Genomic DNA, 12262 nt, shown 5'->3' on the forward strand with positions numbered 1-12262 from the left:
GGGACTTTTAACAAGGGCTTGTAAGGATAGAACGAGAGGGAATGGATTGAAGCTTGAGGAGGGCAGATTGTGACTGGAAATTAGGAAGAAATTCTTTCCAGTGAGGCCTTTCAGTATCTGAAGAGGCCTGCAGGAAGGCTGGGGAGGGACTAGTGACAAGGTCTTGTAATGACAGGACGAGGAGTAATGGGTTTAAACTGGCAGAGGAGATTTAAACTAGATGTTAGAAAAGGATTCTTTACAGTGAGGTTGTTGAGACACTGGAACAGGTTGCCCAGGGAGGTTATGGATGCTCCTTACCTGGAGGTGTTAAAGGTCAGGCCTTGGGCAACCTTGCCTATTGGGAAATGTCCCTGCCCATAGCAGGAGGGTGGAACTGGATGATCTTTAAGGTCCCTTCCAACCTAAAACGTTTTATAAATCTATGAATTGTGCTGTTCTGCAGAGGTACATTGTGATTATCCTCCAAGACATCATAGTGGGATGCATGAACTGTTGGATTGAACCCATACAGCATCTCTTTTTTCCTGTGTGAGGCCATTCTGTTCCTTGAAGCTTTGGGGAGTCTTTATTCTGTTAGCTTCTTGCAATAGCTTTATGAAAAACTTCATATTCTTCTTTAGATATAATAGAGCTGCTTGCTAACTGCATTTCAGAGGGGCAGGAAAGGGTTGAAAATCGATGACCTATGATAGTGATAGATCAGATTGAGTTCAGTACAACTTCTGTAATTAATAAAGCGTGGAAAGGCTCTATAGGATGTAGAGGGAGTGTTCAAGTGAATGGGTCAGTCTGAAATGGATTTCTTTTTTCCCCTCTAATGTGCTAAGCAACACAGATGTAGTGGTGAGTGTCTTTACTGATGAATCTTGATGGCCTCTCTGTAATCTAAGAAGACTGATTTTGTTATGGTAGGCTACAGAAATCTCACCTTGCAACAGCATATCTAAATCTGGGATAGCTAAAACGTTGCTGACATTTCAGGTCTGCCTTCTTCCTCCCACTGCCTCTCTCCTGTGGCAACCATGAATCCTGAGGAGATTTGTACCACTTTTCATGCTCTTCCCATCATGTTTTTTATATCAGTTTAATAGAAGATGCTTTGACCTTCAGTAGACGTTTTAAATGTACCTTTGGAGAATGGGCACTGGAGGAGATGCAACAAAGGGGATCTTTGAAACTTGGAATTGGACTCGAAGGCACAGACTATATGTATGAGTGGTCCCCAATTTGCTTGTATGTGCTGGTATATATTTGGAAGGAGATCTAAAAGCAGGAGAAGGGTATTTGTGTACTCGCACTCTGTTGCCTGCATGTAGTTTTTAATGTAAGGTGTTACAGACGTTGTACTTCTCTTTTTAGTCTGTAGAATTCCTCAGACTCGTGATTTAATTGCATGAACATTTCTTGCAAGCTCTGTGTCTGGTTTGTTTGTGCTGCACATGAGGTTTTATTATTTATTTTTTTACACACTGATTCATGCTACACTGTTCTGGAGCCCCCAGACGATAATAAAGCATCAGCAGGGGTTAATGGAGACTGGTAGGGGGTACAGCAGGGAGCTTTTGTTCCCATTTTATCTGGCAGCCTGCAGCAGGCAGAAGCAGGCTGTGGCTCAACAGCTTCGTCATTTATCTCGGTCAGGTTTCACTGCTGATAAACTTCTATTGAAATGGATGGCTGCTATTGTGCTTACCAGTAGGGAAGATTTCTCATTGACTTGCTACAGGTTTAAAGCATTTTCCTGCCGTGCTACGAGGTTAAAAATGTATGATCTGCTCCGTTGAATTGGTCTTATGTTTTCCTGCTCAAGTGAATCTTTGTCTTCTGAGCACGTCCGCTACCTGTTTTAAGGCATAGGATGGATTAAAACTGGGCAGCAGAGCCTGTATTGATAAAGCAATTAGAAATGGCTGCCTGTGTGTGTGGCCGGGTGCATTAAGAGGGAATAATGATCATATGTTTTATTTCTCACAAATTTTCAACCTCTGCTTCATTTTTCTTTATTCATCCTCTTTTCTGTTCTCCATTCTCTGAGCCAGAGGTGGCACGGAGGGACACCTACTAGTGGTGACTGTAAAGAAAGGACTGTCTGCCTCCTCCGCCGATCAACCATTAGCTAGTCGTTTCTGAGTGCAGCTCTAACTTCAAGTGCTTCTGCATTCCCAAATCTATTAGCTGTGCCTAGCACTACTGTCTCTAAGCCTCATTATTAATATGGAAAGTCTTAGATCCTGCTGGTTTTTCAGCATTAAGTACCCACAAGTCTTCAGAGCCGAAACTTGCAGGACAACAGAAAACAAATGCTGTTAAGACTTTTTGTGAGCACAGACATCTTGAACAGAGAAGACCTCTTTGTCTTTGACCTAGGAGATAATAGCTTGGCATCTAGAGAATGCTCTAATTCATATTCTAATCCTGAAATTGCAGGGCTACATTTTCCTCCGATGACAACTGCCTCAATTTCAGCCCCACTCTAATAAGGAAATTTTGTTTTCTAAGCTTTCTCCATTTATTTTCAGTGAAATTTTGTCCGGTATAATTAGTCTTTGTGCTGTGAAATGCTGATGACTTCTAAGCCTGATTACTGATCATACCCTATCCACCCTACTTTGAAGCAGAGGTTTGAAAATTGAGAAGCAGAAAGCATTGAATTCCCAGCTGTTGAACACAGCTGCCTTTACGTGTTTGCATGAAGCTTTTGCAGGTAAGGGTTAAATAAAGTGGTTGAGACAAACATGAAGCTTTTGCAGGTAAGGGTGAAATAAAGTGGTCAAGAAAAACACCTGAAATTGCTTTACTGTTTGTTTTGACAACATGCTTTGTCCTCTTGCTAGAGATAGTTGTAGTACTTGGGAACTTCATTCAGTGAAGAACAGCAGCTGTGTGCCTCAGAGGGTGGGGGTAGATCTCTCTACTCTGTCCCAGTTTCAGGAGTTTAAGGCTTACTTTGTCAGGGTATTTCTGCCATTTCTTAACACCTGCTAGGCCTATATTAGCAAAAACTACAGAGCTGTGGAATTAGGAGGTGTGTGTTTAAAAAACAACTGTAGTAAGGGGTCACTTAAAAAAAAACAAAGAAGTTTCTACTTTGTGTAATTTCCTTTTGGGAGGTTTCTCTTGAACTTCTTGAATTTGTTTGGCCTGGAGAGGAGAAAGCTCCAGGAAGACCTATAGCAACCTTCAGTACCTGAAGGGGCCCATGGAAAGGCTGCAGAAGGGCTGTTTGCAAAGGCCTGCAGTGATAGGACGAGGGCAGTGGCTTGAAATGAGAGAAGAGGAGATTTAGATTGGATGTGAGTAACAACTTCTTTAGCGTGAGGGTGCTGGAACAATGCAACAGGTTGTCCAGGGAGGTAGTTGAATAGCTCCAGACATGGGGCCACATTGTGAATCTGAGCAAGGCTCTGAGCAACCTGCAGTAGTGGAGGATGTCCCTGCTGACTGCAGGAGGTGTTACACTGATGACCATTGGAGATCCTTTCTAACCCGAAACTTTCTATAACTCTGAATGAACTTAGTAATTAAATTTCATGATGCAAACCCAAGATAGGAAAAAACTCTATTACAAAGCAATTGAATAACAGAGCCATGGGGTTGTCAGGGTTGGATGGGACCCCAAGGATCATCCAGTTCCAACCCCTCTGCAATGGCCAAGGACACCCTCCACTAGGTCAGGTTGCCCAGAGTCACATCCAGCCTGGTCTCCACCACCTCCCTGGGCAATCTGTTCCAGTGTCTCACCACCCTCATGGTGAGGAACTTCTTCCTAGTGTCCAATCTAAATCTTTCCTCCTCTAGCTTGGATCCATTCCCCCATGTCCTATCACTAACCACAACTAAGTACCCAACACCCTAAAAAGTCCCTCACCAGCTTTCTTGTAGGCCCCCTGAAGACACTGGAAGGCCACAATGAGGTCTTCTTGAAGCCTTCTCTTCTCCAGACTGGACAACCCTAACTCTCTCAGCCCTTCCTTATAGGAGTGGAGTTCCAGCCCTCTGATCATCATCATGGCCCTTCTCTGAACACATTCTAACATGTCCATATCTTTCCTCTAATGGGGGTTCCAGAACTGGACACAGTACTCCAGATGGGGTCTCACAAGAGTGCTTTAGAGGGAGAGAATCACCTCTCTCAACCTGCTGGCCACACTTGTCTTGATCCAACCTAGGATATGGGGGATGACAGCCACAGACCACCTATTAGTAAGGTCTTCTGACTATGGAGGAGCTGGGCAGACGAATTTTATTGGCCTCATAGTCGTGCCTGTCAAAAGCTGAACTGAGACCTGATGCTATGAGACAATGATGATAACAGTAATAATAGTTTAATTCCTTTTTCTGGTACTGCACTTAGGTCTCTACCTTTTGCAGCTGTTCAGAGTGCTTTAGTGTAAAAGTAAAAATTAAGATACATTTTAAATGTCCATGCCAGTTTCAACTCAGGAACATTGAAGAGTCAACTTTGTGTTATTTTTGGTAATTGAGAACATGTAAATGTGAAAAGTTTGGTTAGTGAGACACCTCTTACAAAGCACTTGTGCTGACAAGTTCTCAGACAAGTCCTGAGAGAGCTGCTGTCAGTAGGCTGTCATTTAATGGAACAAGGAGAGGCTCCCAGAATCTCACAACGGAAAGAGGATACTGAGGAAAGGGTTTGGGTAGGTACAGTCAGGAGTCTAGTTCAAGAGTAACGCAACTCTGATCTGGGTACCAAGCATGGTATTTTTCTAAGAAGTGAAATTACTGCCTTAAAAATGATGTGATACTGCAGAGGACTTCAAGTTTCAATTTTAAGATGGTTCTCTTGCTGTAGATTTCCATTTTTCTCTGAAATCTGAGGGTGTTTTCATCTGATGAGATACAGAGACCTTCAGTTCAGTAAGTTGCCTTCTGTTGCCCTGATGCACATCCTTGAGACACGTTTGAGCAGAAAATACTCTAGAACGTTTTTGTATGTTACTGTTAGTAGTAAAAGTTTGCCTCTTTCTGCTTACATCTGCAGCCTAGCCGAAAAATTTTCTGTGCTGGAAATCCAGAGGTGTTTTTTACAAGCTCTGCTAACAGATGAGCAGTGATGTTTTGCTTGTGAAAGTTCTGTAAACCTTACAGCTCCCAGTGGCCCAACGTGAAGTTGATTGAAGTACGGTGTTTGGATCCCAGTAATGTGCCATGCATGCTTCCTAGGTTTTTCCCATTGGAGATAGGAAATTGTGTTTTAGTTTATGCTGTTGTCTCATCTAGAAAGTTATGAACCTTTGCTGGCAATGGGTGTCAGTTATATAAGGGAAAACCCTAAAATCCCTCAAACTTGAATACTTGGAGCCATCATCTGACCCCACTGAGTCTGCCATAGTTGAAATAATATTTGAAGGTAAGCTGGGGAATGCATTTCTGATTCAGCTGAGTGCTGTTTATCAATCTGCTATTCTCCCCTTGCTCTCTGGCTTGTTTCTTATCTCCCAAGCTTTCTAACATTGCTGTACAAAATGAAATTGTACTGATCTTGGACTTGGGCTTCTTCAGAAGCATTCACATGACCTTGTGATCCTCTCAATAGCAGCTTTGCTCACACAGACTTTTTACTTCACTCTGAGATTTTGTAGTCCTAACCTAAAGCAATTTTTATACCATTCATGATGTTGTGACTTTGCAAAGATCTGTGAGAAAAGGAAGGTAAGAAAGTTAATGCCTTTTACTAGGCAGGTAAATACGTATGGTAGAAAACCAAACTTTTGGACATTCAGAAGTCTTTGGAATTGAAGGGGTTTGGTGAACAGTGTCACTCAATGAACTGTTCCCTGAACCACTAAGCCTGGATGAGGCACTCAGTGCCATGGTCTAGTTGACTGGCTCGGGCTGGGTGCTAGGTTGGACTGGATGATCTTGGAGGTCTCTTCCAACCTGGTTGATTCTATGGTTCTATGGTTCTACGTCAGAACACCAGAAAACTTCCCACGCTCTTTCCTTCTACAAAAAACTCAGTCGTAGTTCCTTAGGAAGGAGTCTGGAAAGCACCAAGTTAAAGAACAATTTAAAAGGAGAAATTCATGGGCCAAGATACTGGAAAGATGCTTCAGGTGGGAAGAAGACACCCTCTGACTGTTGCTACTCTATGTATTAATGGGCCAAAGAAGAGAATGGAATGCTAGAGTTGCTCAGGTTGGAAGTGACCTCAGAGCTCATCTATGCCACCCTCCCCACTGTGGGCAGGGATGGCTCATCCAGCCTGGCCTTGAACAGCCCCAGTGGGGAAACAACCACAACCTCCCTGGGCAACCTATTGCGGAGTCTCAACACCTTGGATTGAAGAACTTCTTCCCAAGATCCAGTCTGGCCCTGCTCTTCCTTAGCTTCAAACCATTCCCGCTTATTCTTTCTCTAGATAGCCTCATGAAAGGTCCCTCTGCATCCTTCTTGTAGGATCCCTTCAGGAACTGGAAGGCAGCTCTGAGGTCCCTCTAGAGTCTTCTCCAGGCTGAACAACCCCAGCTCCTTCAGCCTGTCCTCCTAGCAGAGGTGCTCCAGGCCTTGGATCATCTTTGTGGCCCTGCTCTGGTCTCACTCCAACAGCTCTGTGTCCCCCTTATGCTGGGAACACCAGAACTGGAGGCAGGATTGGAGGTGAGGTCTCAGCAGAGTCAAGTCAAGGGGCAGAATCACCTTAATTTCTATAGCCAAGTTATCTTCATGCACCGATTTTACCCCTGAATCCTCTCAGAGGAGTCCCTTTCCTGTGAAAACCTCTCTTCCAACCTGTTCATTATTTCAGCTTATCTTTTTTGTCTTAGTCTGTTCCTTCCAAATGCAGGGGGTTTGTCTTGCACGAGATTGCCTAGGAGGTGTCACAGTGGTTATAAACTACCTGAAGGGAGGCTGTAGCCAGGTGAGGGTTGGTCTCTTCTGCCAGGCAACCAGCAACAGAACAAGGGGACACAGTCTCAAGTTGTGCTGGGGGAGGTATAGGCTGGATGCTAGGAAGAAGTTGTTGCCAGAGAGAGTGATTGGCATTGGAGTGGGCTGCCCAGGGAGGTGGTGGAGTCACCTGGAGGTGTTAAGGTGCCATGGTCTAGTTGACTGGACAGGACTGGGTGCTAGGTTGGACTGGATGATCTTGGAAGTCTCTTCCAACCTGGTTGATTCTATGATTTGCCTACCTGCTTGTCAGTTCACCTGACCTGAGCCTTCTTGTTGCAAACCCAAGCAGTTGTTGCTAAACTTGCTGAGAAAACAGTTCTGCTGTTGACAGTGATTGATCAGCAAGCTAGGAAAGTTCTCTTATGGGGAAAGAAATGAGCTTATAACACTGTAGTACGATTGAAAAGGCTATTTATGAAGTTAATCTCTATTCTGTTTTCACATATTTATCTTCAGTTCAGCCCTATTAGGAGTATTATCCATGCTCAGGACAAATAGAGATATTTTTTCCCCAAAAAATAATTACAGCTCCAAAGGAAATGGAGGGAGCTGGGGAACTGTTAAATTAGAAATTGGTAATGGCTATTAGAAAACAATTAACAGTAAGAAATGGTGCAGTTGGCTGGAGGCATTCGGCTTCTGAAGCAAATACAAAGGGTTCCAGGTACTCCTGCTGCTGATTTGCCAGGATTTCACTGCAGTGGAGTTCATTTTATTTTGTGGTGTTTGGTGTTTTTTTTTCGTGGAACTCCTCATTTTTTTTCAGTAAGGGTGGTATTTTGTGGTTGTACCACAGCTGTTGTAGACTGTGTTCTCAACGTGGTTTGTGATATTGAGAATGGCCTCAGAATGTGAAACCCACACCACAGTGTGGTTAGAAGCAGCTTAATTGGTTGGGGACACTTACTGCCTCAGAGCAGCAGAAGATGGGGTTCTGGTGTGGGAAGTTCACTGTGGTGAGGTGGGGAAGGGGAGTGAATGAATAAAGCAGTGGTGGTTGAGACATGGCTGTCACCTGAATTTCTGTGTGTGAAAATGTGGTGCTGAAATACTTTCTTTGGTGATTGTTTCTTTTCCCTTGTGTTTCTTGTTTTCATTCGTGTTGATAAAGATGTGCAGGGCAGTGTCAGGAGGACAGAGCCAGGCTCTGCTCAGGGATGCCCGATGATAGGACCAGGGGCAATGGGGGCAGGCTGGAGAAGAGGAAGTGCTTGTGGTGGTTTGGGTGTTACCCACCCCCTCCACTTTGGCAGTCACCCAGACTAGACTCAGCCAGCTCTGGAAATTGAATGAAGCTTATATTTACAGCTAACACAATAGACAAGCAGATATTTACAGTATATACAGTTACAGACAGAAATAGACAAGGTAAAAGGTAATTCAGAAACACAACAGCCCTCCCAGAAACCTGAGTCCCTAGGAGGGGCTCCCAACCTCCCCTTCACCTTCCCCCTACCCTTCTCATCCTTACCCCAGTCCCAAGGAAGAATGGAGGTTCATCCAGGGGGTTAGGAAGCACAGTGGATTAGTCAAAGAAACAGAGGGTGCAGTTAGGAGAGGGAGATGCAGCTTGGAGCTAGCCAGCAGCAGAAGTGCCTATCTATGTTTTCAGTTCTTGTTCTTATACATCTCAGCAAGCCTATGAGTGCAGTAGACATCACCATTGTTTTCCTTTCACAGCCTGTAATCTAGTTCTTCTCACCAAAACATCCTAGCCTGCTTCAAACTAGCACAGCTGCCACAGGAAAAAAAGGGAAAACTTTTTGCCTGTGAGGGTGACAGAGCCTTGGAGCAGGCTGCCCAGAGAGGTTGTGGAGGCTCCTTCTCTGAAGACATTCCAAACCCACCTGGATATGTTCCTGTGCGACTTGCCCTGAATGATCCTGTTCTGGGAGGAGGGTTGGACTGGGTTATCTCTGGAGGTCCCATTCTGTGGTAAGAGGGAGGCTGGAGGCTTCTTTGGACAGCTTCTCTTTTGAAGTTTGCCAAAATTCATCTCACAATGTACAACTTCCAACTAAATGTTTTTTTTTTTCACAGTTAAGCACCCTCCTGAAATCCAGAAGCTTTTTCACTTCTTAACTACTAGGCAAAAGGTGTAGCATCTAAAACTACTGCTTTATACTAGTGCTTGTTTAGTGGTTCTTCCTGTGTGGCTGTAGCTGATTCACTTTGCAACATCCATCCATTCTGTGTCTCTGTTTGGTCTGCTTAGCAAGCACTAATTGGCATGTATTAATTAGCTTCAAGCAAATGGCTTATCTCTGCAGTTTTGAGGGGGAGGGGAAAACAAGGCATCACAGAGCTGTAAGATGCTGTAGGGTTAGGAAAGCCATGGTAAACAAAGAGGCATGGCCAGTTTTTCTTGCTGGTGGTGATGGTTTCATGAAGGGGTAATGCACTTCAGGGCTGTAACTGCCAGTTTATCTTACAGGTGTCAAATCTCAGTCCCTGGTTCTAAAGTTAGCCATTAGTCTCTTGTTGAACAACCTCGTTTATCAAAACAGAGTGGAGGAGGCATGCTGCTAGGAATTGAGAGAGAGCCAGCAGATGCTGAGACTTTCTGAAGCAGAATAAATGAAATAGCAGGGCTTGTTTTCAGAGGGAAGGCCAGAAATTAGACAATTATGCTGGGCTCTGAGCCCAGCTAAACAATCTGTGATAGTAAAAGCTATGTTTTGATTTGTTTATCAGTGGGAAGGGCATCAGTTACAGCTTCAGGATGGTAAATGCACAATGAAACAGAAGTGAAGGTCCAAGTGCTGCTCTTGACTTTCTAAAGATTCTAAGTGAGAATTCAGGGGATAAAAATGTGTGGGCGCTGGTGCCTTTGTACAGGTGTGCCAGATGTGCTGCTTGACTGAAGGAGATTTGGCAAGCTGATTGCACAGAGTGCTTAGGAGCTGTTTCTAAAGAAAGCAGATAGGGAGTTTATTCCAGCAGTATGCAGAGCTCTTTAGCATTTTTTTGTGGGAAATGCATGCATCAATATCCAATTTCCATTCTAACGTAGAATCACAGGGTGATTTGGATTGGAAGGGACCTCCAAAGGTCATCCAGTCCAACTCCCCTGCAGTCAGCAGGCATATCTTCCACTAGATCAGGTTACTCAGAGCCTTGTCCATCCTTGCCTAGAATGTCTCCAAGGATGGGGGCCCTACTACCTCCCTGAGCAACCTGCTCTGGTGCCTAGCCACTCTGATGGTGCAGAACTTGTTCCTCTCATCCAGTCTAAATCTGCTCTTTCCTCATTTCAATCCACTGTCCCTTGTCCTATCACTGCAGGCACAATTCTCCTGCAGCATTCTTCTGGTCCCCTTCAGGTACTGGAAGGCCATTTTTAGGTCTGGCTGGAGCCTTCTCTTCTCCTAGGCACGCTGAGATAAGTGTTGCAATGTCAGGAAGTTTATGTTGAGGAGTAGTTCTGTGAACATTATAACATTTTCTTCCACTTTTTGTAGTAAACTTTAAAATACTTTATTACCATACACATTATCCTGTATGCTGTGTGGGTTCCAGTTCTGTTTTTTTATTGTTTTCCTCCCTTCCCATCTGTGCTTGGGTAGGCAAAAGGTAGGAGTTGCTCCACACTAGCCTTCTGACCACAAAACATCATCCATTTAGTGAGAGTTGCTAAACCTGAAGGTTGTCATTGCACAAGTCTGAGCCATGGGAAGCTTGGGAATCATAGAATGGTTGGGGTTGGAAGTGACCTCTGAAGATTAAACCCAACCCCATCCACACTTGTCTATGGCTCTCTTAATTCCATACAGCAAGAGAGAGATTTGGAAACACTCCCGTGTGATCTGCTATAGGTTATCCTGCTCTGGCCGGGGGTGGGGAGGGTTGCACTGGATGATCTTCAGAGGTCACTTCCAGCCCCTGATGTTCCATGATTCTGTGACTGAAGAAGCTAGGGCTGTTTAGTTTGAAAAAAAGGAGGGTAAGAGGAGACCTCATCGCTGTAAAAAAAGTGTAAGACAGCACAACATCAGCTACCTGAAAGGATGTTGTGGAGAGGTTGGTGCTGGTCACTTCTCAGAGGTAACTAGTGATAGAACAAGAGGAAATGGCCTCAAGTTGCAACTGGGTAGGTTTAGACCAGATATTAGGGAAAAAAAATCACAGAAAGAGTGTTCAGGCATTGGAGTAGATTGCCCAAGGAAGTGGTTGGGTCACCAACCCTGGATGTATTTAAAGGTTGTTTGGATGTGATGCCTGGGCATGTGGTTTAGGGTAAACCTTGTGGAGTAGGGGTATTGGTTGAACTTGGTGATCCTGAAGGTCTTTTCCAACCTGAATGTTTCTGTGCTAAGAGATAAATTTGTCTCATTTCATCATTTTTTAATTTTCCTATATAATCTGAGGTTCAGAGTCTTCTTTCTCCTCTTGCTTGCCTGCTTTTCTCACTGTTTCTCTCCCTTCTGGCCCTGCCTGCTCTGTGCCAACAATTTGTTTAGGTAAGACTGGGAGTGGGGAAGAGACAATATTGTCCTAGCTGGTGACAGCGCTCTGGGCTTTTGTGCAGAGGAGTCTGGATTCGTACAGGGGGGTCTCTGGGTTTTGTTCTGGGAAGTTGGTTGGATTTTTGTCTAGTTGTAAATGTACATATGTATTTGTATATGTTTATTACCTTTTATATTTTGCCTACTTTGTGCATAATAATTTCATTTTACATCCAAACTTCTGAGTGCTGTGGTCATTTACCTTTGGGAGTAAATCCTGAACTCGGTAAGTGGTGTAAACCTGCCACACTTCATTTTAGCAGTAGGGAATAATGAGAGTAAATTGAAATGTCTTGATCAAAGGCATGCTATTATTTACAGACTCTCACTGTTCCTTTCAGCACTTATTTTTGAAGAATATAAAACTGGTGATTTATTCAGACTTGGGAGTATAAACACATTCCATAGGTCTTCTTGACTCTTTGGCTCCTAGAATGTATGTGAGGCTTTCTGTTGTTGCTGTCTGTAACCTGGGCAAGTCTTGCATGGGAGAGGCTGTTGACTACCTGCTGCTGAGCTAGGGCTGCTTGACATTGCAAGCTTGGCTTCCTTTGTGCTAAACAGTGTCTGCCACGTAAAACTAAACCAAGAGACATCAGCTACAAGCGAGAGCGAAAGAGAGAGAGGCAACATTTAACTTAAGCACATAATGTTAGTTCCTAAAGCAAATGTAAGGAATATTGTGTCCTAATTTCACATTGTGATCTGCTTCTGTAACTAGCCTTATGCAGAAGGGATCCTCCATGACCTTTAAAGTAAGTACCTGTGGCAATAGAGCCTGTTCTTCTGTTAGACTGATGTGTAGGTTTGATGTCATTTGAATGGCTAAGGAGATTGGT

General features: G+C 44.0%; 1 protein-coding gene across 3 annotated transcripts in view; it reads left to right on the forward strand.

Moving 5' to 3' along the window:
• Positions 1-12262, forward strand: part of LRP6 (LDL receptor related protein 6) — a 143060-nt gene that overhangs the window by 86653 nt on the left and 44145 nt on the right. The gene's annotated exons all lie outside the window — the stretch shown is intronic.

This window comes from Pogoniulus pusillus, chromosome 4 (genome assembly GCF_015220805.1).
Source record: "Pogoniulus pusillus isolate bPogPus1 chromosome 4, bPogPus1.pri, whole genome shotgun sequence".
NCBI lineage: Eukaryota > Metazoa > Chordata > Aves > Piciformes > Lybiidae > Pogoniulus > Pogoniulus pusillus.